Here is a 25,443-nt window from a genome sequence, read left to right on the forward strand (position 1 = left end):
ATCGCTCGGTTCTCAGTCTTATGCCGCGTACACACGATCGGACATTCCGACAACAAAACCGTGGATTTTTTTTCCCGAAGGATGTTGGCTCAAACTTGTCTTGCAATACACACGGTCACACAAATGTTGGCGGAAATTGCGAACGTCGAGAACGCGGTGACTCACAACACTACGACGAGCCGAGAAAAATGAAGTTCAATGATTCCGAGCATGCACCAAATTGATTCCGAGCATGCGTAGAATTTTTGTGCGTTGAATTGTGTACACACGGTCGGAATTTCCGACAACAACTTTTGTTGTCGGAAAATTTGAGAACCAGTTCTCAAACATTTGTTGTCGGAAATTCACACGGTCAGATAAGCTCACATCGAATATTTTTTGTCGGAAATTCCGACCGTGTGTAGACGGCATTCGAGCCGGCTTTTTTCTTTAGTTTTGAATAGAGTGGAGATGGATTAGAAGCCCTGTCATGTTTTTATAGCTGTCTGTACCCCCGTTAGGGAGATTCTCTATTTGTTCTGTTCACCTTTACTTCTTAAAGTGAAAGAAAATAAGAAAATCCCACATTTTGAGTTGTCACCAGAACAGAAATAGAGGGATAATCTTCCAATGGGGACACTAGTTCCACTCTCACTTTTCAGGGATTGGCTTTCACTTCCTGTTTTGTTTATAGGACAGGAAGTGAAGGAAAATCTCTCTTACGTATGTACAGTATGTTTTCTTGTGTATTTTTCTGTGATTTCAAACTGCAGAGTTGCACCCGTAAAGTTCAAATGAATGTTCTCAATGTTTTCAGACTTCTCGCTGATTAGAAGGATGAAGATGGACCGTGTTGTCTCTTTCCTCTTATGGCCTTTCCAGTTTCTGGCAAACTCCGGAAAACGGCTGGGTGAGCTTAAACACGTTACCTTCAATATTCTGCAAAGCCCATCTACTGTCTCCCACCAATGAGATCTCAATGCTGGGTTGGGGATCGGGTTAAGGACTAGGTCATGGGTTGGGATAGGTATTTAGCCTATCTGGGTTCGGAGAATGGCAGCTGGACCCCCTGCACTGTATCGTAGGAGGAGGTCCATTGCCCCCCTACACTAGGGTGACCACATTTCCAAACTACCATTCAGGGACACCTCCCTTCCCAAAAATCAGCTTGTGCTGTAACGAATCACAGCACAGTGATTGGACACAAGAGGCGGGATTTATGATTTCTCCAATCACAAACAGGGGGCGGGGATTGTGCTCCTCCAGGCATTTCCCTGCCAGGACAAGTACTGTCATTGGCCTAGATTCAGGTAGATTTGCGCCCTCTTACGGAGGCGCAGCGTACGTTTTTTACGCTACGCCTCCGTAAATTACTTGCGCTACGCTTCATTCACGAAGCAGTAGCTCCGTAATTTGCGTGGGCGCTCCGTAAAAATGGCCGGCGTAAGCACGCGTAATTTAAATGATCCCGTAGGGGGCGTGGATCATTTAAATTAGGCCGAACGTAGTGCGCATGCTCCGTCGGGAAACTTTCCTGACGTGCATTGCGGTAAATGACGTCGCAAGGACGTCATTTGCTTCAACGTGAACGTAAATGGCGTCCAGCGCCATACTCGAGTATAAGCCGAGTTTTTCAAAATATTTTTTTGTGCTTAAAATGCCCCCCTCTGCTTATAGTGGAGTCACCTTTTTGTGCCTGATCTCCCGGACTTTGGGGATCCGGAACCGGCCGGTTGTAGGTCCCCTGGACCCGGTGATCTGACGATATGGTTCCGGCTATCGAGATTGTTCCTGTAAGGACTGCGCAGGTGCAATCCTTGCCGACGGAAATCTCCGTTCCTCGGCCGGCATCCAGGGCGACGTGGAATTTGAGGAAAGTGGCCGATCGCTCGGCCTACTGGCTCTTTTTTTAACATCCTCCAATCCACGGGGATGTTAAGGAATGAGCCTGGATGCCGGCCGAGGTTCAGGGATTTCCGTCTGCAAGGATTGCTCCTGAGCAGTCCTTACAGGAACCATCTCGATAGGGGAACCTTAACGACAAGTCACCGGAACTTGGCACACACATGTAACCCCATTTCTCCTCTACAAGTTTGCAAAGTTTGTTGTCTGGGGAACCTACGGCTGGGAAGTATGCTCACAAGTTCTTATAATCTAAATCTAATAGGAAGGAAGTATTTTTATAGTGCAATTTTTGTGTGTAAGAGGCAGTAAATAAGATATCCCAGCATCACCAGCAGATGTGCTCCAGGATCACCACCAAATGTGTTCCAATATCACCAGCAGGTGTGTTCCAGAACCACCAGCCAGTCACGTTCCAGGGCCACCAGACACGCTGGGAGAGAGCTGGGTCATGTGACAGCTATATACAGATTAGCAAAAGAGTACTTAATTTTTTTTATATTAAAATAAATACAGTGCCATGATTCACATTCAGGAATAGAAGGGACCATGTAAATTAAACAGTGTGTGTTTAGTATCACTTTATTTTTATGCTTATTTACTGTACTGAATAATTTATGTTCATTAGTACAGTGAGGCATGGGCACAGTGAGGCATGGACACAGTGAGGCATGCACATGGGCACAGTGAGGCATGGGCACAGTGAGGCATGCACTTGGGCACAGTGAGGCATGCAGATGGACACCCTAGGCTTATACTCAAGTCAATAAGTTTTCCCAGTTTTTTGGGGTAAAATTAGGTGCCTCGGCTTATATTCGGGTCGGCTTATACTCGACTATATACGGTATTTAGAAAATAAAAAACAAACCTTTACAACCCCTTTAAAATTTGAAGTGACGATCTCTGTGAAGGGTACTAACCTTCTCTTGATGAAGTCATAATAGTGGTGGAATTTGAAGTGGGAACCTCTTTGAGGGGTGCTAACTTCCTCCTGATGAAGTCATGATAGAGGTGGAACTTGAAGTGGAGTCATGATAGAGGCAGAACTTGAAGTGGAGTCATGATAGAGGCAGAACTTGAAGTGGAGTGATGATAGAGGCGGAACTTGAAGTGGAGTCATGATAGAGGTAGAACTTGAAGTGGAGTCATGATAGAGGTGGAACTTGAAGTGGAGTCATGATAGAGGCAGAACTTGAAGTGGAGTCATGATAGAGGTAGAACTTGAAGTGGAGTCATGATAGAGGTAGAACTTGAAGTGGAGTCATGATAGAGGTAGAACTTGAAGTGGAGTCATGATAGAGGTAGAACTTGAAGTGGAGTCATGATAGAGGTGGAACTTGAAGTGGAGTCATGATAGAGGCAGAACTTGAAGTGGAGTCATGATAGAGGTAGAACTTGAAGTGGAGTCATGATAGAGGCAGAACTTGAAGTGGAGTCATGATAGAGGTAGAACTTGAAGTGGAGTCATGATAGAGGTAGAACTTGAAGTGGAGTCATGATAGAGGCAGAACTTGAAGTGGAGTCATGATAGAGATAGAACTTGAAGTGGAGTCATGATAGAGGTAGAACTTGAAGTGGAGTCATGATAGAGGCAGAACTTGAAGTGGAGTCATGATAGAGGTAGAACTTGAAGTGGAGTCATGATAGAGGCAGAACTTGAAGTGGAGTCATGATAGAGGTAGAACTTGAAGTGGAGTCATGATAGAGGCTGAACTTGAAGTGGAGTCATGATAGAGGTAGAACTTGAAGTGGAGTCATGATAGAGGTAGAACTTGAAGTGGGGTCATGATAGAGGTAGAACTTGAAGTGGAGTCATGATAGAGGCAGAACTTGAAGTGGAGTCATGATAGAGGCAGAACTTGAAGTGGAGTCATGATAGAGGTAGAACTTGAAGTGGAGTCATGATAGAGGCAGAACTTGAAGTGGAGTGATGATAGAGGCAGAACTTGAAGTGGAGTCATGATAGAGGCAGAACTTGAAGTGGAGTCATGATAGAGGTAGAACTTGAAGTGGAGTCATGATAGAGATAGAACTTGAAGTGGAGTCATGATAGAGGTAGAACTTGAAGTGGAGTCATGATAGAGGCAGAACTTGAAGTGGAGTCATGATAGAGGCAGAACTTGAAGTGGAGTCATGATAGAGGCAGAACTTGAAGTGGAGTCATGATAGAGGCAGAACTTGAAGTGGAGTCATGATAGAGGCAGAACTTGAAGTGGAGTCATGATAGAGGCAGAACTTGAAGTGGAGTCATGATAGAGGTAGAACTTGAAGTGGAGTCATGATAGAGGCAGAACTTGAAGTGGAGTCATGATAGAGGCAGAATTTGGGGTGAAGGGTGCATAAGTACAGTTCCAATTTAAAGCCCTAAAACTTTTTTTTGGTTTCAGCTCGCCAGATGCGTCCAATTAAAGATGAGGAAAAGGCAGATGATGAAAACGAAAAGACTGATGGCAACTGCTGCTTCCTTGCCATCTTCGGCCCGGGAGTTTCTGTTGGCAGCCTCTACTACATCCCAACAAAGAATAACGCAGTTTGATCTGCATGTTTCCTCACATCGCGTTCCTTCCTAGCAGAGACTGGAAACACATTTGCGCTGTATCTTCTCACCCACTTGGATAATGCAACCACATGCTTAGAATTTTTAGAAGCTTCGGGCAATCAACAGGATGTGGCTTTTCATGCATCTCCTTTCTGTGCTGCAATATGAAGACAAAGCTGAAGTTTAGCAATGTAGGCCCGGAGTCACAAAGCACTTACGCCGACGTATCTCGAGATACGCCGCGTAAGTGCAAATATGCGCCCTCGTATCTGTGCGCCGTGCCCACAAAACTAGATACGCCTGAAAATAGGCTTCATCCGACCGACGTAACTTGCCTACCCCGGGGTAGAGTGGGCGCATATTTACGCTGGATGTATTTGGCGCTCCCATTGATTTTCTATTCACATATGCAAATAAGGGAGATACGCCGATTCACGAACGTCCGTCCGTCCGTCCGTCTGATGCAGTGCGCGTAAAGGCATACATCCAGCGTAAAGTTAAGCCCCATAAAGGAGGTGTAACTCAGCAGCATCCATGCAAAGGTCTGCACCAGGGAACTCAAGCCGCCGTATTTTACGTCGTTTACGTTGGGCGTGAATATGGCTGGGCGTAGGTTACGTTCACGCCGTAGGCAGTAATCTGTCGTATCTTAGGGAGTAGATCCGACGTGATTCTGAGCATGCGCACTGGGATGCGTCTATGGGACGGCGCATGCGCCGTTCATTATACGTATATGTCTGAGCCTCCGCCCATCATTTGCATGGGGTCACGCATCATTTGTATGGCTCACGCCCACTTCCACATACGCCGGCTTACGCCTAGGAAATTTGGCAGCACGGTAGTAGGTCAACGGTAGTAGGCCTGAGCTGAAAACAGTACTTGCCAAGGGAGGTGGAATGCTGCCTTCTTGGTCCAACCCAAAAGGGCGCTTGCTGAAGTGCAGACATAGGCCCCAAGCTTTCCCTACTGCCCCAAAATCTCTCCCTGCTGCTGCTAGTGTTGTCCCTGACAGATGGGTATGCTTTACCTACGCTAGACACTTCGTTAATGCGCACCAAAACCTGGGGGCAGGGATCTTAAAAAGACCCTGCGTGACCCAAGATGGCCGTCAGGGTCGCCTGGATGCAGTGTAGCCAACCAGAACACTGCTCCAGGGAATTGTGGAGAAACCAAGTTTCCTTTGACTTTCCATCCAGCTGCAGTACCACTCTTGACAAGCGCCACCTACAGTGGAGAAAATAGACTGCACCTTCCTACAAGCTGCCAATAATATCCAGGAAATACGACAGCTAGCCGGAAAGCCATTCAGCTCTGTTTCTGTGCAGTCCCTTGCAGAATATGTTGTGAACACGGCTCCATAGTGGGGCGGTAGAAATAAGTAAATTAGATACCCCAGCATCACCAGCAGATGTGCTCCAGGATCACCACCAAATGTGTTCCAATATCACCAGCAGGTGTGTTCCAGCACCACCAGCCAGTCACGTTCCAGGGCCACCAGACAGGTTGGGAGAGAGCTGTGTCATGTGACAGCTGTATACAGATTAGCAAAAGAGTACTTCATTTATTTTTTTATTAAAATAAATACAGTGCCATGATTCACATTCAGGAGTAGAAGGGACCATGTAAATTAAACAGTGTGGCCCGGATTCTCATACGAGTTACGCCATCGTAACTCTGATTCCGAGCCGTCGTATCTATGCGCCTGATTCTTAGAATCAGTTACGCATAGATTTGTATTAGATCCGACCGGCGTAAGTCTCTTACGCCGTCGGATCTTAACTGCATATTTACGCTGGCCGCTAGGGGCGTGTACACTGATTTACGCCTAGAAATATGTAAATCAGCTAGATACGCGAATTCACGAACGTACGCCCGGCCGACGCAGTACAGATACGCCATTTATGTTAGGCTTTTCCCGGCGTAAAGTTACCCCTGCTATACGAGGCGTACATGAGGCGTACCAATGTTAAGTATGGACGTTGTTCCCGCGTCAAATTTTTTAAATTTTACGTCGTTTGCGTAAGTCGTTCGCGAATAGGGCTGGGCGTCATTTACGTTCACGTCGAAAGCATTGGCTTCTTGCGGGTTAATTTGGAGCATGCGCACTGGGATACTTTCACGGACGGCGCATGCGCCGTTCCTAAAAAGCGTCATTTACGTGGGGTCACATAAAATTTACATAACACACGCCCACGTCTATCACATTTGAATTAGGCGGGCTTACGCCGGCCTATTTACGCTACGCCGCCGCAACTTTCGCTTGAGAATACGGCACTTGCCTGTAAAAGTTGCGGAGGCGTAACGTAAATCGGATACGTTACGCCCGCACAAAGATACGCGATTCTACGTGAATACGGGCCTATGTGTTTAGTATCACTTTATTTTTATGCTTATTTACTGTACTGAATAGTTTATGTTCGTTAGGAATCATTATGTTTGTAACTTTCCCTGATTGTATTCCTGTAAAAAATAAATAAATAAATAAAGTTTTGTAATACGTAGCTTCCATATGCAAAATCTTTTGATGGTTTGTGGTAGTCCTCCACTAAATAAAATCTCTACTACAAAAAAACATGTACAGTAGGCTGCCATAGCTAGCTATCATTCTGATAATGCTACTTACCTGGCTGTCTCTGGATTAGATGCAATTCAGGAGTCAGAACTCCTAGCCTGTATATTTGTTCCAGTTCAGTAAAGTCGCTGGAAAAACATGACAGATGGGCAACTAGCATTTCCAGAAGGAGAGGGTAGCAATGGCAGCCTACACCGTTCTGGGCCTGGCGGCTCTGTGTTGCGATGTCACCACTGCTCAATTCGCTAGACATCAGAACACCGTCCTAGCTTCAACATTGCCGTCGCCGTGTAGCCCCCGCCCCGACGTGTTTCGTCACTTCTGAGTCCGACTTCGTCACAGGAAGCTGGGATGGTGTTCTGAGGTCTAGCGAGTGACAATAAAACAATAGGGCTGACGCGTTTCGGCAATAGCCTTAGGCCCCGTACACACGAGAGGATCTATCCGCTGGAATTGATCTGCGGATCAGTTCCAGCGGATAGATCCGCTGGTGTGTACATCCCAGCGGATCTTTTTCCGCTGATTTTTTTCGGCCCGACCGATTTCCAGCAGATAAAAATTTCTTAGCATGCTAAGAAATCTATCCGCTGGAATCGGCTTCAGCGGATCGATCCGGTGGTCTGTACAGACTCACCGGATCGATCCGTCCGATTCCCTCCCTCGCATGCGTCGTAATGATTCGATGCATGCGTGGGTATCCTTATATGACAGCGTCGCACACGTTGCCGCATCATCATCGCGGCGACGGCGCGACACGTCATCGCGATGGGATTTCGGCGCGGATTTCGATCCGATGGTGAGTACACTCCATCGGATCCAAATCCGCGGATCAATCCTCTCGTCTGTACCCGGCACAAGTCGTAGCTAGCTTGAAACAGATATGGAAAAAAAAAAAAAAAATGTTATATATATATTTTTCTCCCTTTCTCTTGTTGGCAGAAACAGGTGTAGTCACCACCCAATTGAATGATTGGTGGTATCAGTTAAATATGCTAATGTTCTGTGGTACCTATCTGACATGCCAATTGTGCAAAGAAGGAGCTTGTATATGTGTATGTGTGTATACTGTATATATATATATATATATATATATATATATATACACACATACCTTGCCATATCTGTTTCAAACCAGCTACGACTAAGGCTATTGCCGAAACGCGTCAGCGCTATTGTTTTACTGTCACTGTGACATACAAATAAACGACACTTCAAGGATTACAGTCTTGCCGTCTCTTCTTCTTATTGCTACATTGGAGTGTGATGGGATACATGGAGTCTAGGCACCTGTGAGTGGACCTGGTGTATGGATTGGGTTGTCCCTGCAGCGAGCGCTATTGTCCCTTTCAGGGCCGTCTTTAATGTTGATTGGACCCTGGACAAAAAATTTCTTGGGGGGCCCCCCCATGCAATTTTGCTCTCCGCCTGCTCTGAGACATACAATAAATGTCAGCTGGACTTAAAATCAGTTTACTGTATCAGATCAGGCAGTGATAGCGATTGGTTGCCAGAGGTTACAGCACATCATTACCACTTACTGACTGGTTGATAGAGGTTACAGCACACATTACGACTCACTGATTAGTTGCTAGAGGTTACAGCACACATCACGGCTCACTGATTGGTTGCTAGAGGTTACAGCACACATCACGGCTCACTGATTAGTTGCTAGAGGTTACAGCACACATCACGGCTCACTGATTGGTTGCTAGAGGTTACAGCACACATCACGGCTCACTGATTAGTTGCTAGAGGTTACAGCACACATCACGGCTCACTGATTGGTTGCTAGAGGTTACAGCACACATTACGGCTCACTGATTAGTTGCTAGAGGTTACAGCACACATCACGGCTCACTGATTAGTTGCTAGAGGTTACAGCACACATTACGGCTCACTGATTAGTTGCTAGAGGTTACAGCACACATTACGGCTCACTGATTAGTTGCTAGAGGTTACAGCACATGATTTCTTCTTGTTGATTGGTTGATAGAGATTACTGTACAGTAATACTGCTCACTGATTGGTTGCTAGAGGTTACAGCACATCATCTCTTCACTGCAGAGGGGAATGTAATACACATGAATGCCGCCTTTATTTACATATGAATGATGTCGGCCTCAGCTATTTACATATGAATGATGTCGGCCTCAGCTATTTATATATGAATGCTGCCATTATTTACATATCAATGCCGCCGGCCGCCACTATTTACATATAAATGCTCCAGTTATTTGCATATGAATGATGGTTATTTACAGGGTCTGCAGGTGAGTCACCTGTACACAACAATAGGGCAGAGCATTAGTAGCAGCACTTCACACTGAGATATCAGGACACAACACAGGACTAAAACTTCAAGGGACATGGGAATTTAAACTGGGATAGTTGGCAAGTATGAGGCAGCTGCTTTGGGCCCCACAACAATGACAGGGCCCAGGGCAGCTTCCCCTTTTGCCCTGCCTTAAAGACGGCCCTAATCCTTTTTATTTTCCAGCAGGTAGAAAATATCGGGGGGGGGGGGGGGTCTGGTCATGAAGGGGGGGTAATATCTTCCGGAGCTGAAGTGGTTAAAAATAATTTTGTTGATTCCACGTCAAGAAAAGAAAAGCACCTTCGCAGGTGATTGTATTAATGGGTGTGCGATTATTTGTTGAAGGTTTGCTAAGTTACTGGTTTCTGCTCTCCATGAAAAAAAAACTTTTATAGAAACACCGGCTGTGAGTTTTGCTTTCCCTTTCCCTTTCCCTTTTCTATTTAAAGTCCCTGCGATAATGAAGCCCTTTAAACAGTGACGTCTCACTTCCTTATACGTTAGAACTTCTCAGCCAGCGGCCGTCTCCTACTATTGTCTGTCCGGTCCCGGGATACACCGAACATCATCCCCACCGCTGGTAAGAGATCCTTTCCGATCCCATGTGTAGATGGATAATAGAGCGAGTTCTGAACGTTGGCGTAATGATTATGATGTGTAGCCGCAGAGGAATCTGTGTTTAGATTTGGTCTTTAGATAACAAGATCGGGACCTTTAGCCACTTAAGACCCGGACCTTTAGGCAGGTAAAGGACCCGGCCAGTTTTTGCGATTCGGCACTGCGTCGCTTCAACTGAGAATTGCCAATTCCCAAACAAAGTTGGCGTCCTTTTTTTCTGGCAAACAATTTCAAAGCAACGAGCCGTGACATTCTGCCGACGTATATGTACAGGCGGCGGTCAGCAAGTGGTTAAAAAACGAATTTCTTCCTCAGTTTAGGTCAATATGTATTCTTCTACATATTTTTGGTAAAAATAAAAATAAAAATTGCAATAAACGTATATTGATTGGGCAAAGGTTATGGCGTCTACAATTTTTTTTTTTTTTTTTACAGCAGCTGTACAATATGATCTTTGAGCTTGTTTGCCAAACACGAGAGTAAATGGCAACATCATCTGGTGAGTTGGTTCTCTTAATGGGAGTTGATCTTCAATTCATCACTATGGTGGAGGAATTGGTGTCATCATTATTCAATAAGGACTTTCCTTTTGGTGTGGATTCACAAGACTTTCTCATTATTAGTTTATATATATATATATATATATATATATATATATATATATATATATATATATATATATATATATATATATATATATATATATATATATATAAAACATTTTTTTCACCTTATATTTATATATATTTTTATATTATTTTTCGTTAAGCAAATTTTTTTGTCTTTTTTGGACACATTTAACCACTTGAGACCTGCACTGTAGACGAAAGACGTCCACAGCGCGGCTCTCAACTGCGGGGTGGATGTCCCTGGACGTCCTTTTATTTGCATTCCCCGCGCGCGCCGCTGGGGTCGCGCAGCGGGGAAAAACTGTGCCCGGCGCACCACTGAGATTCCGATGCGCGTGCCTGGCGGCAGCGATGTCCGCCAGATACCCGCGATCGGCGGTGACAGCAGGGACGTGGAGCTCTGTGTGTAAACACAGAGGGCCAGATCCACGTACCCCGGCGTAATTTTAGGCAGGCGTAGAGTATCGTAGTTACGCTACGCCGCCGCTACTTTGAGAGGCAAGTGCTGTATTCTCAAAGCACTTGCCTCTAAAGTTACGGCGGCGTAGCGTAAATCTCCCGGCGTAAGGGAGCACGGAATTCAAATGATGAACAGGGGGGCGTGTTTTATGTAAAACAAGCTTGACCCCACGTAAATGACGCTTTTTTCGTACGGCGCATGAGCGTGCATGCTCAGTATCACGTCGGATTTTCAAATTAAGTTACGCCCGCTCAATGCCTAGACGACGTGAACGTAATTTACGCAAAGCCCTATTCGCGAAAGGTTTTACGCAAACGACGTACACGACGGAAAATTCGACGGAAGCGCCACCTAGCGGCCAGCGTAAATATGCACCTAAGATCCGACGGCGTACTAAGACGTACGCCAGTCGGATCTAGCCCACATTCAGTCGTATCTTGTTTCGGCGTAACATTATCTCTTTCACAATATAAAAATAAATTGGGCTAAATTTACTGTTGTCTTATTTTTTGATTAAAAAAAGTGTTTTTTTTTTATTGCAAAAAAAGTGTGACAAAAAGTATTGCAATGACCGCCATTTTATTCTCTAGGGTGCTATAAAAAAAATATATATAATGTTTGGGGGTTCTAAGTAATTTTCTAGCAAAAAAAAAAAAAATATGTTTTTAACTTGTAAACAACAAATCTCAGAAAGAGGCTCGGGGCTTAAGTGGTTAAAGTAGCAGAACTACTATTGGGTATTTTTTGCATTCTAAAGCGCATCGCTTTTGTATTTATATACCATAGTTCGTAGACGCTATAACTTTCACACAAACTAATTATTTTTATTCTTACCACAGACATGTAGCAGAATCTATTTTAGCCTAAATTTATGAAGATATTTATTTTTTTCTTAAATGGTTATGTTTTATAACAGAAGGTAGAAAATATTGCGTTTTTATTTTTCACAATTTTCAATCTTTATAATAATAATAAAAAATAAATAAAAATCCAATAGTGATCAAATACCACAAAAAGAAAGCTCTGTGTGAAAAGATTATATACATGTCATTTGTGTACAGTGTTGCATGACCGCGCAATTGCCAGTTAAAGTAGTGCAGTGCTAAATAGCTAGAAAATGGCCCAGTCAGGAGGGGAGGGTAAAATCTTCTGAACCTGAAGATGTTAACCACTTCCCGACCGCCGCATGTAGATATACGTCGGCAGTATGGCACGTACAGGCACATTGGCGTACCTGTACGTCCCTGCCTAGACGTGGGTTGGGGGTCCGATCGGGACCCCCCCCCGCGCTACATGCGGCGGTCGGATACCCGCGGGGAGCGATCCAGGACGATGGCGCGGCTATTCGTTTCCAGCCGCCCCCTCGCGATCGCTCCCCGGAGCTGAAGAACGGCGAGTGCCGTATGTAAACACGGCTTCCCCGTGCTTCACTGTGGCGGCGCATCGATCGAGTGATCCCTTTTATTAGGGAGACTCGATCGATGACGTCAGACCTACAGCCACACCCCTCTACAGTTGTAAACACACACTAGGTGAACCCTAACTCCTACAGCGCCCCCTGTGGTTAACTCCCAAACTGCAACTGTCATTTTCACAATAAACAATGCAATTTAAATGCATTTTTTGCTGTGAAAATGACAATGGTCCCAAAAATGTGTCAAAATTGTCCGAAGTGTCCGCCATAATGTCGCAGTCACGAAAAAAATCGCTGATCGCCGCCATTAGTAGTAAAAAATAATAATAATAATAATAAAACTATCCCCTATTTTGTAAATGCTATAGATTTTGCGCAAACCAATCGATAAAAGATTATTGCGATTTTTTTTACCAAAAATAGGTAGAAGAATACGTATCGGCCTAAACTGAGAAAAAAATGTGTATATGTTTTTGGGGGATATTTATTATAGCAAAAAGTAAAAAATATTGAATTTTTTTCAAAATTGTCGCTCTATTTTTGTTTATAGCGCAAAAAATAAAAACCGCAGAGGTGATCAAATACCACCAAAAGAAAGCTCTATTTGTGGGGAAAAAAGGACGCCAATTTTGTTTGGGAGCCACGTTGCACGACCGCGCAATTGTTTGTTAAAGCGACGCAGTGCCGAATTGTAAAAACCCCTTGGGTCATTTAGCAGCATATTGGTCCGGTCCTTAAGTGGTTAAATAGAATTTTGTTGATTCCACAGCAAGAGAAGGAATGCAGAGAATTTTTTTTTTTCCTTCGCAGGTGATTGTATTAATGGGTGTGTTGTTATTTTTGAAGGTTTACTAAATTTGTGGTTATTGTTCTCCGTAAAAAAAATGAAATAGAAACCCAGGCTTTTGGTTTCCCTTTCCTATAAACATGACACTCACGTGTAGCAATCTCAGTCCCTGCGATAATAGAGGCCTTTAAACAGTGACGTCTCACTTCCTTATACTTCTCAGCCAGCGATCGTCTCCTACTATTGCCTGTCCGGTCCCGGGATACACCGAACATCATCCCCACCGCTGGTAAGAGATCCATTCCGATCCCATGTGTAGATGGATAATAGAGCGAGTTCTGAACGTTGGCGTAATGATTATGATGTGTAGCCGCAGAGGAATCTGTCTTTAGATTTGGTCTTTAGATAACAAGATCGGGACCTTTAGCCACTTAAGACCCGGACCTTTAGGCAGGTAAAGGACCCGGCCAGTTTTTGCGATTCGGCACTGCGTCGCTTCAACTGAGAATTGCCAATTCCCAAACAAAGTTGGCGTCCTTTTTTTCTGGCAAACAATTTCAAAGCAACGAGCCGTGACATTCTGCCGACGTATATGTACAGGCGGCGGTCAGCAAGTGGTTAAAAAACGAATTTCTTCCTCAGTTTAGGTCAATATGTATTCTTCTACATATTTTTGGTAAAAATAAAAATAAAAATTGCAATAAACGTATATTGATTGGGCAAAGGTTATGGCGTCTACAATTTTTTTTTTTTTTTACAGCAGCTGTACAATATGATCTTTGAGCTTGTTTGCCAAACACGAGAGTAAATGGCAACATCATCTGGTGAGTTGGTTCTCTTAATGGGAGTTGATCTTCAATTCATCACTATGGTGGAGGAATTGGTGTCATCATTATTCAATAAGGACTTTCCTTTTGGTGTGGATTCACAAGACTTTCTCATTATTAGTTTATATATATATATATATATATATATATATATATATATATATATATATATATATATATATATATATATATATATATAAAACATTTTTTTCACCTTATATTTATATATATTTTTATATTATTTTTCGTTAAGCAAATTTTTTTGTCTTTTTTGGACACATTTAACCACTTGAGACCTGCACTGTAGACGAAAGACGTCCACAGCGCGGCTCTCAACTGCGGGGTGGATGTCCCTGGACGTCCTTTTATTTGCATTCCCCGCGCGCGCCGCTGGGGTCGCGCAGCGGGGAAAAACTGTGCCCGGCGCACCACTGAGATTCCGATGCGCGTGCCTGGCGGCAGCGATGTCCGCCAGATACCCGCGATCGGCGGTGACAGCAGGGACGTGGAGCTCTGTGTGTAAACACAGAGGGCCAGATCCACGTACCCCGGCGTAATTTTAGGCAGGCGTAGAGTATCGTAGTTACGCTACGCCGCCGCTACTTTGAGAGGCAAGTGCTGTATTCTCAAAGCACTTGCCTCTAAAGTTACGGCGGCGTAGCGTAAATCTCCCGGCGTAAGGGAGCACGGAATTCAAATGATGAACAGGGGGGCGTGTTTTATGTAAAACAAGCTTGACCCCACGTAAATGACGCTTTTTTCGTACGGCGCATGAGCGTGCATGCTCAGTATCACGTCGGATTTTCAAATTAAGTTACGCCCGCTCAATGCCTAGACGACGTGAACGTAATTTACGCAAAGCCCTATTCGCGAAAGGTTTTACGCAAACGACGTACACGACGGAAAATTCGACGGAAGCGCCACCTAGCGGCCAGCGTAAATATGCACCTAAGATCCGACGGCGTACTAAGACGTACGCCAGTCGGATCTAGCCCACATTCAGTCGTATCTTGTTTCGGCGTAACATTATCTCTTTCACAATATAAAAATAAATTGGGCTAAATTTACTGTTGTCTTATTTTTTGATTAAAAAAAGTGTTTTTTTTTTATTGCAAAAAAAGTGTGACAAAAAGTATTGCAATGACCGCCATTTTATTCTCTAGGGTGCTATAAAAAAAATATATATAATGTTTGGGGGTTCTAAGTAATTTTCTAGCAAAAAAAAAAAAAATATGTTTTTAACTTGTAAACAACAAATCTCAGAAAGAGGCTCGGGGCTTAAGTGGTTAAAGTAGCAGAACTACTATTGGGTATTTTTTGCATTCTAAAGCGCATCGCTTTTGTATTTATATACCATAGTTCGTAGACGCTATAACTTTCACACAAACTAATTATTTTTATTCTTACCACAGACATGTAGCAGAATCTATTTTAGCCTAAATTTATGAAGATATTTATTTTTTTCTTAAATGGTTATGTTTTATAACAGAAGGTAGAAAATATTGCGTTTTTATTTTTCACAATTTTCAATCTTTATAATAATAATAAAAAATAAATAAAAATCCAATAGTGATCAAATACCACAAAAAGAAAGCTCTGTGTGAAAAGATTATATACATGTCATTTGTGTACAGTGTTGCATGACCGCGCAATTGCCAGTTAAAGTAGTGCAGTGCTAAATAGCTAGAAAATGGCCCAGTCAGGAGGGGAGGGTAAAATCTTCTGAACCTGAAGATGTTAACCACTTCCCGACCGCCGCATGTAGATATACGTCGGCAGTATGGCACGTACAGGCACATTGGCGTACCTGTACGTCCCTGCCTAGACGTGGGTTGGGGGTCCGATCGGGACCCCCCCCCGCGCTACATGCGGCGGTCGGATACCCGCGGGGAGCGATCCAGGACGATGGCGCGGCTATTCGTTTCCAGCCGCCCCCTCGCGATCGCTCCCCGGAGCTGAAGAACGGCGAGTGCCGTATGTAAACACGGCTTCCCCGTGCTTCACTGTGGCGGCGCATCGATCGAGTGATCCCTTTTATTAGGGAGACTCGATCGATGACGTCAGACCTACAGCCACACCCCTCTACAGTTGTAAACACACACTAGGTGAACCCTAACTCCTACAGCGCCCCCTGTGGTTAACTCCCAAACTGCAACTGTCATTTTCACAATAAACAATGCAATTTAAATGCATTTTTTGCTGTGAAAATGACAATGGTCCCAAAAATGTGTCAAAATTGTCCGAAGTGTCCGCCATAATGTCGCAGTCACGAAAAAAATCGCTGATCGCCGCCATTAGTAGTAAAAAATAATAATAATAATAATAAAACTATCCCCTATTTTGTAAATGCTATAGATTTTGCGCAAACCAATCGATAAAAGATTATTGCGATTTTTTTTACCAAAAATAGGTAGAAGAATACGTATCGGCCTAAACTGAGAAAAAAATGTGTATATGTTTTTGGGGGATATTTATTATAGCAAAAAGTAAAAAATATTGAATTTTTTTCAAAATTGTCGCTCTATTTTTGTTTATAGCGCAAAAAATAAAAACCGCAGAGGTGATCAAATACCACCAAAAGAAAGCTCTATTTGTGGGGAAAAAAGGACGCCAATTTTGTTTGGGAGCCACGTTGCACGACCGCGCAATTGTTTGTTAAAGCGACGCAGTGCCGAATTGTAAAAACCCCTTGGGTCATTTAGCAGCATATTGGTCCGGTCCTTAAGTGGTTAAATAGAATTTTGTTGATTCCACAGCAAGAGAAGGAATGCAGAGAATTTTTTTTTTTTCCTTCGCAGGTGATTGTATTAATGGGTGTGTTGTTATTTTTGAAGGTTTACTAAATTTGTGGTTATTGTTCTCCGTAAAAAAAATGAAATAGAAACCCAGGCTTTTGGTTTCCCTTTCCTATAAACATGACACTCACGTGTAGCAATCTCAGTCCCTGCGATAATAAAGCCCTTTAAACAGTGACGTCTCACTTCCTTATACTTCTCAGCCAGCGATCGTCTCCTACTATTGCCTGTCCGGTCCCGGGATACACCGAACATCATCCCCACCGCTGGTAAGAGATCCATTCCGATCCCATGTGTAGATGGATAATAGAGCGAGTTCTGAACGTTGGCGTAATGATTATGATGTGTAGCCGCAGAGGAATCTGTCTTTAGATTTGGTCTTTAGATAACAAGATCGGGACCTTTAAATCATTACATCATCCTTCAATATAGAATGGAAATCGCATTATACTGCAAGAGTCGGACGCGGGCGGCGGCGGCGAGTTATAGACGGCAATAAAACAAGAAAGTTGTGTATAATAGATTGTGAATTTATCACTTTTTTAGAACTTTTTTTTAGAACGCGGAGAAATCCGTGACGCAACTTTCTATAAATAGCCAGGTTTTGTATAAAATAAGCGGAGCGAGCCGTTTATAAAAATCTGCAGAATGTTTTTTTTATTTCTGTGCGCTGTTTGGTTTTCGGAGACTTTGGCAGAAAATTATTTCCTTTCTTCGTCCGATCGTTATATGGTAACTCCAGTTTTGTGGTAAAAAACAAAAAAAAAAGTTGCAAATAAAATAAATAAAAATAAATAGTATAACATATACAATTGTGACACGTCATGTTGTAATTAAATGTTATTAACCACTTCAATACCGGGTGCTTTTACTCCCTTCCTGGCCAGGTCGATTTTCAGCTTTCAGCGCTGTCGCACTTTGAATGACAGTTACGCGGTCATACAACACTGTACCCAAACTAAATATTTATCTTTTTTTTCACACAAATAGAGTTTTCTTTTGGTCCAGCGTCTATACTGCTGGGGGATCTGTACTACTAAGGGGGGGGTCTGCATTGAGGGGGGTCTGTACTGAGGGGGGGTCTGTAATGCGTGGGGGTCTGCACTAGGGGGGTGTCTGTACTGAGGGGGGCTGTAATGCTGGGGGGGGTCTGTAATGCTGGGGGGTCTGCATTAGGGAGTGTCTGTACTGAGGGGGGTCAGTACTGAGGGAGGGTGTCTGTACTGAGGGGATTTGCACTGAGTGGGGTGTCTGTACTGCTGGAGGGGGTCTGCACTGAGGTGGGGGGTGTCTGTACTGATGGGGGGGTCTGCACTTGGGTGGGGGTGTCTGTACTGATGGGGGGTCTGCACTTAGATGGGGGTGTCTGTACTGATGGGGGTCTGCACTTGGGTGGGGGTGTCTGTACTGATGGGGGGTCTGCACTTGGGTGGGGGTGTCTGTACTGATGGGGTCTGCACTGATGGAGGGGGTCTATACTGAGGGGGAGGTCTATACTGAGGGAGGGGGTCTATATTGATGGAGGGGGTCTGTACTTAGTGGGGGGTCTGTACTGAGGGAGGGGGTCTGTACTTGGTGAGGGGTCTGTACTTGGTGAGGGGTCTGTACTGAGGAAGGGGGTCTGTACTTGGTGAGGGGTCTGTACTGAGGGAGCGGATCTGTACTTGGTGGGGGGTCTTTACTGAGGAAGGGGGTCTGTACTTGGTGGGGGTCTGTACTGAGGGAGGGGATCTGTACTTGGTCGGGGGTCTTTACTGAGGGAGGGGGTCTGTACTGCGGGAGGGGGTCTTTAGTTAGTGGAGGGGGGTCTGTAGTCAGTGGAGGGGGGTCTGTACTGCAGGAGGGGGGTCTGTAGTTAGTGGAAGGGGGTCTGTACTGCGTGAGGGTGGTCTGTACTGAGGGGAGACTATAGTTGGTGGGGGGGGGGGGGTGACACAATTTTTTTTCCGCAACAACCCTAGTGACGCCACTGAGGTCACAATGTATTCTGCTACATTTCTTTGGTGAAAATAACCCAAATCAGTGTATATTATTTAGTCGTTAGGAAAGTTAAAGAGCCCAAAAACTATACTGTATCTGAAAATTGATCAATTCTGATGTACTGACGGTTGATCTCATTACAAAATATCCCCAAAATGACCCCTTTTTTGGAATGTAGACAGTCCAAGGTATTAAGTAGGAGGCACGGCGGGTTTTTTGAAGTTGTCATTATTTGCCATAAGTTTTTCGAAAGATTTTTTTATTTTTTTACTGTCACTAGTGCAGTACAGCGTCATCATATAACGGGCGTGGCAGTGATCAAGGACACTAAACTGGTGACTGTACAAAAAAGAAAAGAAAAAGAAAAACAATCAAATCAAAGAGTTAAGTGTATGTCTTGTTTAATGTTATCTCTGAACGTGAAAGAAAATACCAAATTTTGGGTTTGTCACCAGAACAGATATAGGAGGGAGAATTTTCCAATGGGGACACTGAGGCCTAGTACACACGAGAGGATTTATCCGCGGATACGGTCCACTGGACCGTTTCCGCGGAAAAAATCCTCTTGAGGATTGTCGCGGATTTGGATCCGATGGAGTGTACTCACCATCGGATCGAAATCCGCGCCGAAATCCCATTGCGATGACGTGTCGCGCCGTCGCCGCGATGATGACGCGGCGACGTGTGCGACGCTGTCATATAAGGAATTCCACGCATGCGTCGAATCATTACTACGCATGCGGGGGATCCATTCGGACGGATTGATCCGGTGAGTCTGTACAGACCAGCGGATCAATCTGTTGGGATGGATTCAAGCGGATAGATTTTAAAGCATGTCTTCAAATTTGTATCCGCTTGAAATCCATCCCAGGGGATGAAAATCCGCGGAAACAGATCCGCTGGATTGTACACACCAGGGGATCTATCCGCTGGAGCCGGTCCGCGGATCAATTCCAGCGGATGGATCCTCTCGTGTGTACGGGGCCTCAGGCGGAGTGGAGGTGCGGTGACGGTATAGCGGCACGATTTTTAGCACCGCTATCCCGTCGCATTTACCGCGATATTCGGCCGCTATTGGTGCGGTTTTAACCCCCGCAATGCGCCTCTGTAGCCGTGTGACCGTGTGTATGTAAGACAGCTTGAGCATAATTCCGTCAGAAAAACCTGTTGGAAAAAACAGTTGTGTATACACGGCATAATTCCACTCCCGCTTTGACGGGATTTCTGCTAACTTCCTGTTTTGGTTATGGGACAGGAAGTGAAGGGAAATCTCTCTTATGTATGTGCAGTATGTTTTCTTATGTATTTTGCTGTGATTTTAAACTGCAGAGTTGCATCCGTAACGTTTACATGAATGTCCTCAATGTTTTCAGATTTCTCGCTGATAAGAAGGTTAACGATGGACCGTTTTGTCTTTTTCCTCTTATGGCCTTTCATATCTCTGGCAAACTTCGGAAAACGGCTGGGTGAGCAAAACAAGTTACCTTCAATATTCTGCAATAGATGAAAAATGCCCATCTACTGGCTCCCACCACTGAGATCTCAATGATGGGTTGGAGATCTGGTTAATGGCTAGGTCAGGAGTTGGGTTATGATTTAGCCTATATGTGACAGCTAGACCCCCTGCACTGTACCATAGGAGGAGGTCTTATGCCCCCCTACCCTAAAGCACCAAGGGGGTTATTTTTTACGAAAGGCAAATCCACTTTGCACTACCAGTGCAAACTACAAGTGCAAAGCAGTTGGCGAGTACCATATTTAGAAAGAACTTGCGCTCTACGTTACGGCGGCGTAGTGTAAATGGCCGGCGTAAGCCCGCCTAATTCAAATTATCAAGGCAGTGGGCGTGTTGTATTACAATGAGCCGTGACCTCATTTTAATGAGGGGCCGAACGAACGGCGCATGCACACGCATGCTCAGAGTCACGTCGCAAATACTCCCTAAGATACGTCGGCTCAATGCCTTGTCGACGTGAACGTGACCTACGCCCAGCCCCATTCACGTACGACTTACGCAAACGACGTAAAATACGACGCTTAACATGACTTACCCCTGCTTTATGAGGGGTAAACTTACGCCGGACCGACGGCTTACGTAAACGGCGTAGCTAAATCCGACGGGCGCAAGTACGTTTTTGAATCAGCGTATCTAGCTCATTTGCATATTCTACGCGAAAAATCGCCCGTCTCCTACATTGTACAGAGGGCAATGTGATCAGCTCTCTCAACTAACATGTTGAGTTCAGAATCAAACAAACCAAGAATAGTCTTTACATATATCCTGGGAGATATTGTGGGTAAATATGACTGTCCCATTTTAAGTAATTCAAGACATATTTTCTCAGTCACCCAGGATGGCACAGGGTGACCTAGACATAAGAGGTGCATGGGGAGCTGAAACAAGGGTTTCCCAACCTTTCCAAGGGATTTTGGGTTCCCCGGGCCCTCTCGTCATAGAAATCATGATAGTAGCAGATTAGTTGGGATCTTATTGGAAGGGTGCGAACCTTCTCTCGATGAACTCATGGTAGTGGCAAAATTAGAAGACCTCTCGGAAGGGTGCCAGCTTTCACTTGATGAAGCCATGATAGAGCCAGAAATTGAAGTGAGGACCTCTCTGATGGGCAGGGCTGGACTGGGACAAAAATTTGGCCCTGGACTTCATCCAGACTGGCCCACTTTGACAGGTCTCTCTTATTGCGGCCGGACAACTACCGACCCCCCCCCCCCCCCCAGCCACTCAAGCCCCCTCTCCCCCTTCACTAGCCACTAGCCGTTCTACTTTATTAGAGTAGAACGGCTGGTACTGGTACTCTTATAGGCAGTACCAGTGGGGAAGCTAGACATTATTTCACCCGGGGCAAAGAATCAGTTCGGTGCCCCCCCCCCCCTTATGGGACAAGATTAGGCAGAAGTGAGAAACTCCCAGTCCATAGCTGTTGAGTCAGCTGTCTGTCCCCTCCCCCATGCTCCTCTGTTCCTCCCCCTGCTTCTCTGTTCCCTCCCAGGTGAGCACTGTGGGGAGGGAGAGGAGGTGAGCGCTGCGGGGAGGGAGAGACAGAGGAGCAGGGAGGGTGGTGGTCCGCTGTCAATGAAGCCGGCCCACTGAGCCATCGGCCCACCGGGAAACTCCCTGTAGTCCCAATGGCCAGTCCATCCCTGCTGATGGGTGCTAACTTCCTCTTGATGAGGTCATGATAGAGGCGGAATTCGAAGTGGCGTCATAATAGAGACACAATTTGAGGTGGGGACCTTCCTGAAAGGTGCAAGAGTACAGTTCCAATTTAAAGCTCTAAAACGTTTGTTTTCTTTCAGTTTCGCGGGTGCGACCAGTCAGAGATGAGGAAAGGGCAGATGGTGAAGAAGAAGAAGATACTAATGACAACTGTTGCAAAGTCTTTCTTGACAGCTTTGGCGCAGGTGTTCCTCTTGGCAGCCTCGGCCCCGGCCGTTTCCGTGTCCCAGCACAAGATAACACTGTTTGAGCTGCGCGTTTCGTCACACCGTGTTTATTCCTAGAGAAGTTAGAGAAGACAACATTTGCGTCTTATGGGCACATTTGTGAACATTCGCCGTTTCTTGGCACCAGCAGAACATCACATCTGTAATATTTAATAAGCTTCGTAAAAATTACCAGGATGTTGTTTTTCATGCATTGCCTTTCTATGCTGCAATACTGAAGTTTAGCAATATAGTCTCACCTTGGAGATACATTTAATCTTTAGATTGCCTTAAAGAAAAAACAACTTGTAGTTGCTAATAGATATATTTATATATATATATATATATTCAAAATGTTAAAGCTGTAAGACTTCGTAAAAGAAGACAAGGTGTCTCCAAACTCATAATTAGAGCTGGAAAGCGTAGAAAGACGATTGTATGAATGTTGGTAGAGGAGATGTCAGACAGCTTAAACCACCTCCAGTAGCTGGCTTAGCGGATTTCCCGATCAAATCTCTGGAGGATCATATATGATAATATCAGAGATATGGAGATGGTCTTCTTAGTTCGTTTAACCACTTCAGATCCGCGCTATAGCCGAAAGACAGCGCGGACCTGAATTGCCGGGAAGGCGTCCATGGACGTCCTCCTGTGCTCTAACGGCGCGCTCTGTGATCAGCGAGTCAATGAGACACGGCTGATCACAGATCGGAGTAAGGGGTTGATCCGTTAATAGCGTGAGGAGAACAAAAATAGCTGATCACTGGCGGCTGACTGACATAGGGACATCGGTACCTGCATAACAGTGCTGCCTACTAGTGCCCACCAGCGCCACCCATCAGTGCCCACAGTGCCACCCATCAGTGCCCACAGTGCCGCCCATCAGTGCCCACAGTGCCGCCCATCAGAGCCCACAGTGCCGCCCATCAGAGCCCACAGTGCCGCCCATCAGAGCCCACAGTGCCGCCCATCAGAGCCCACAGTGCCGCCCATCAGAGCCCACAGTGCCACCCATCAGAGCCCACAGTGCCGCCCATCAGTGCCCACAGTGCCGCCCATCAGAGCCCACAGTGCCGCCCATCAGAGCCCACAGTGCCGCCCATCAGAGCCCACAGTGCCGCCCATCAGAGCCCACAGTGCCGCCCATCAGTTCCCACAGTGCCACCCATCAGAGCCCACAGTGCCGCCCATCAGAGCCTACAGTGCCGCCCATCAGAGCCCACAGTGCCGCCAGCATTACCAGCAAGTTTGTCCCATTAACACTAGCAGATTTGTTTCTGCATCACCAGCAAATGTGTTCCTGGATCACCAGCAGGCGTGTCCCATCAACATCAGAAGATGTGTTCCAGCATCACCAGCAGATGTGTTCCAGCATCACCAGCAGGTTTGTCACATTAACACTAGCAGATGTGTTTCTGCATCACCAGCAAATGTGTTCCTGGATCACCAGCAGGGGTGTCCCATCAACACCAACAGATGTGTTCCAGCATCACCAGCAGATGTGTTCCAGCATCACCAGCAGATGTGTTCCAGCATCACCAGCAGATGTGTTAGAGCAAATGTGTTCTAGGATCACCAGCAGACGTATAGAAAATATTAAATGCAGCTCAGCACTATGATATACCAAAACAATGTGTGTAGTGTCTACAACATTTTAAATCCAGAAAAAGGCAAAAGTTTATATCAATAATACTAGTAATAAAATAAAATAAAATAAATTAAAAGTAACAAATTAACTCATGTGCTGGAATCTTTTTTTCTACCATACGCTTTTGTGCAAACTGGATATTGGGTAAAGAGGTGATAGCATAGTTTGAAAGGTGAAGGAACACGTGGGACACATATTTATAATTGGGAGTGATTGTGGAGCACAAATATAAAAGGACTATGATTGGAATTGGACCGATGATGTTATTATATCATAGCACTAATACACATGGTGGTGTTTAAGAAGAAAAGTGAATTCCGCGAGGGGTTTGTTTAAATGATCACTTCACCAGCAGATGTGTTCCAGCGCCATCAGCAGTCACATTCCAGGGCCACCAGATTAATGACAGGATTCAAAATCTGTGTTATTTTACAAAGAAATTCCACTTGTCGTCAGTCTGCTGCAAGCAAGAGGAAGCATTCCTCAACCTTCCCCCATTCCCAGGAACAGGCACCAGGACTTACATGATCTCAGAGATGGTCTCTCCGTCCAGCAAGTAGATGGTGACCTTGGACAAATATGGTGCCATCCTTCTGGAGAAAATCAAAATCAAATGAAAGGATTTTCAGAGTGACACGCTTTTTTTTTGTTTGTTTGTTTATGCTTGTTATGCTTTTGTTACGTTTTTAATGTGCTCTTACGTTTTTCAATGGATTTACTGTAGGATATAAGATTAGTGTCGTTATAATACATATTGTATAATATTTTGACATATTAATTAATAGAATTTTTTATCAGAATTTTTTATTTTTTTGCTATGTCTATTATTTATCCTCAGAATATTAACACCAATTGTTTAGATGGTTTTAGCGCCATTGTTATTATATACACAGACTATGTTATTTTTATTATCTCATTACGACAGATTTTTTAAAGTCCAAAAACGTTCCAAAAAAAAGTAGAAGGCTTGGATTCACAAAGCACTTGCGCCGACGTATCTCAAGATACGCCGTCGTAAGTACAAATGTGCGCCGTCGTATCTATGTGCCGACCCACAAACTAAGATACGACTAAAAATAGGCTTCATCCGACCAACGTAACTTGCCTACGCCGGCGTAGAGTGGGCGCATATTTACGCTGGACGTATTTGGCGCTCCCATTGATTTTCTATTCACATATGCAAATGAGGGAGATACGCCGATTCACGAACGTACGTGCGCCCGACGCAGTGCGCGTAAAGTCATACGTTCGGCGTAAAGTTATGCCCCATAAAGGAGGTGTAACTCAGCAGCAGACATGCAAAGGGCTGCACCAGGGAACACAATCCGTCGTATTTTACGTTGTTTATGTTGTACGTGAATAGGGCTGGGCGTAGGTTACGTTCACGCCGTAGGCAGTGATCCGTCGTATCTTAGGGAGTAGATCCGACGCGATTCTGCGCATGCGCACTGGGATGCGTCCACGGGACGGCTCATGCGCCGTTCATTATACGTGTCATTTGCATGGGGTCACGCCTCATTTGCATGGCTCACGCCCAC

The 25,443-nt window shown here is 44.9% G+C and overlaps 2 long non-coding RNA genes across 2 annotated transcripts; both read left to right on the forward strand.

Annotated features, from left to right (window-relative positions):
* The first annotated feature begins 17,005 nt into the window (after nucleotides 1-17,005).
* On the forward strand, nucleotides 17,006-22,901 carry LOC120942592. The gene is made up of 3 exons (XR_005750195.1): nucleotides 17,006-17,105; nucleotides 20,190-20,282; nucleotides 22,132-22,901. It is a non-coding gene; the product is annotated as an uncharacterized LOC120942592 (long non-coding RNA).
* Nucleotides 22,902-23,478: 577 nt separating this feature from the next.
* LOC120942593 lies at nucleotides 23,479-24,139 on the forward strand. The gene is made up of 2 exons (XR_005750196.1): nucleotides 23,479-23,641; nucleotides 23,734-24,139. It is a non-coding gene; the product is annotated as an uncharacterized LOC120942593 (long non-coding RNA).
* The last annotated feature ends 1,304 nt before the right edge of the window (nucleotides 24,140-25,443 follow it).

Source organism: Rana temporaria, chromosome 6, assembly GCF_905171775.1.
Source record: "Rana temporaria chromosome 6, aRanTem1.1, whole genome shotgun sequence".
Lineage (NCBI taxonomy): Eukaryota > Metazoa > Chordata > Amphibia > Anura > Ranidae > Rana > Rana temporaria.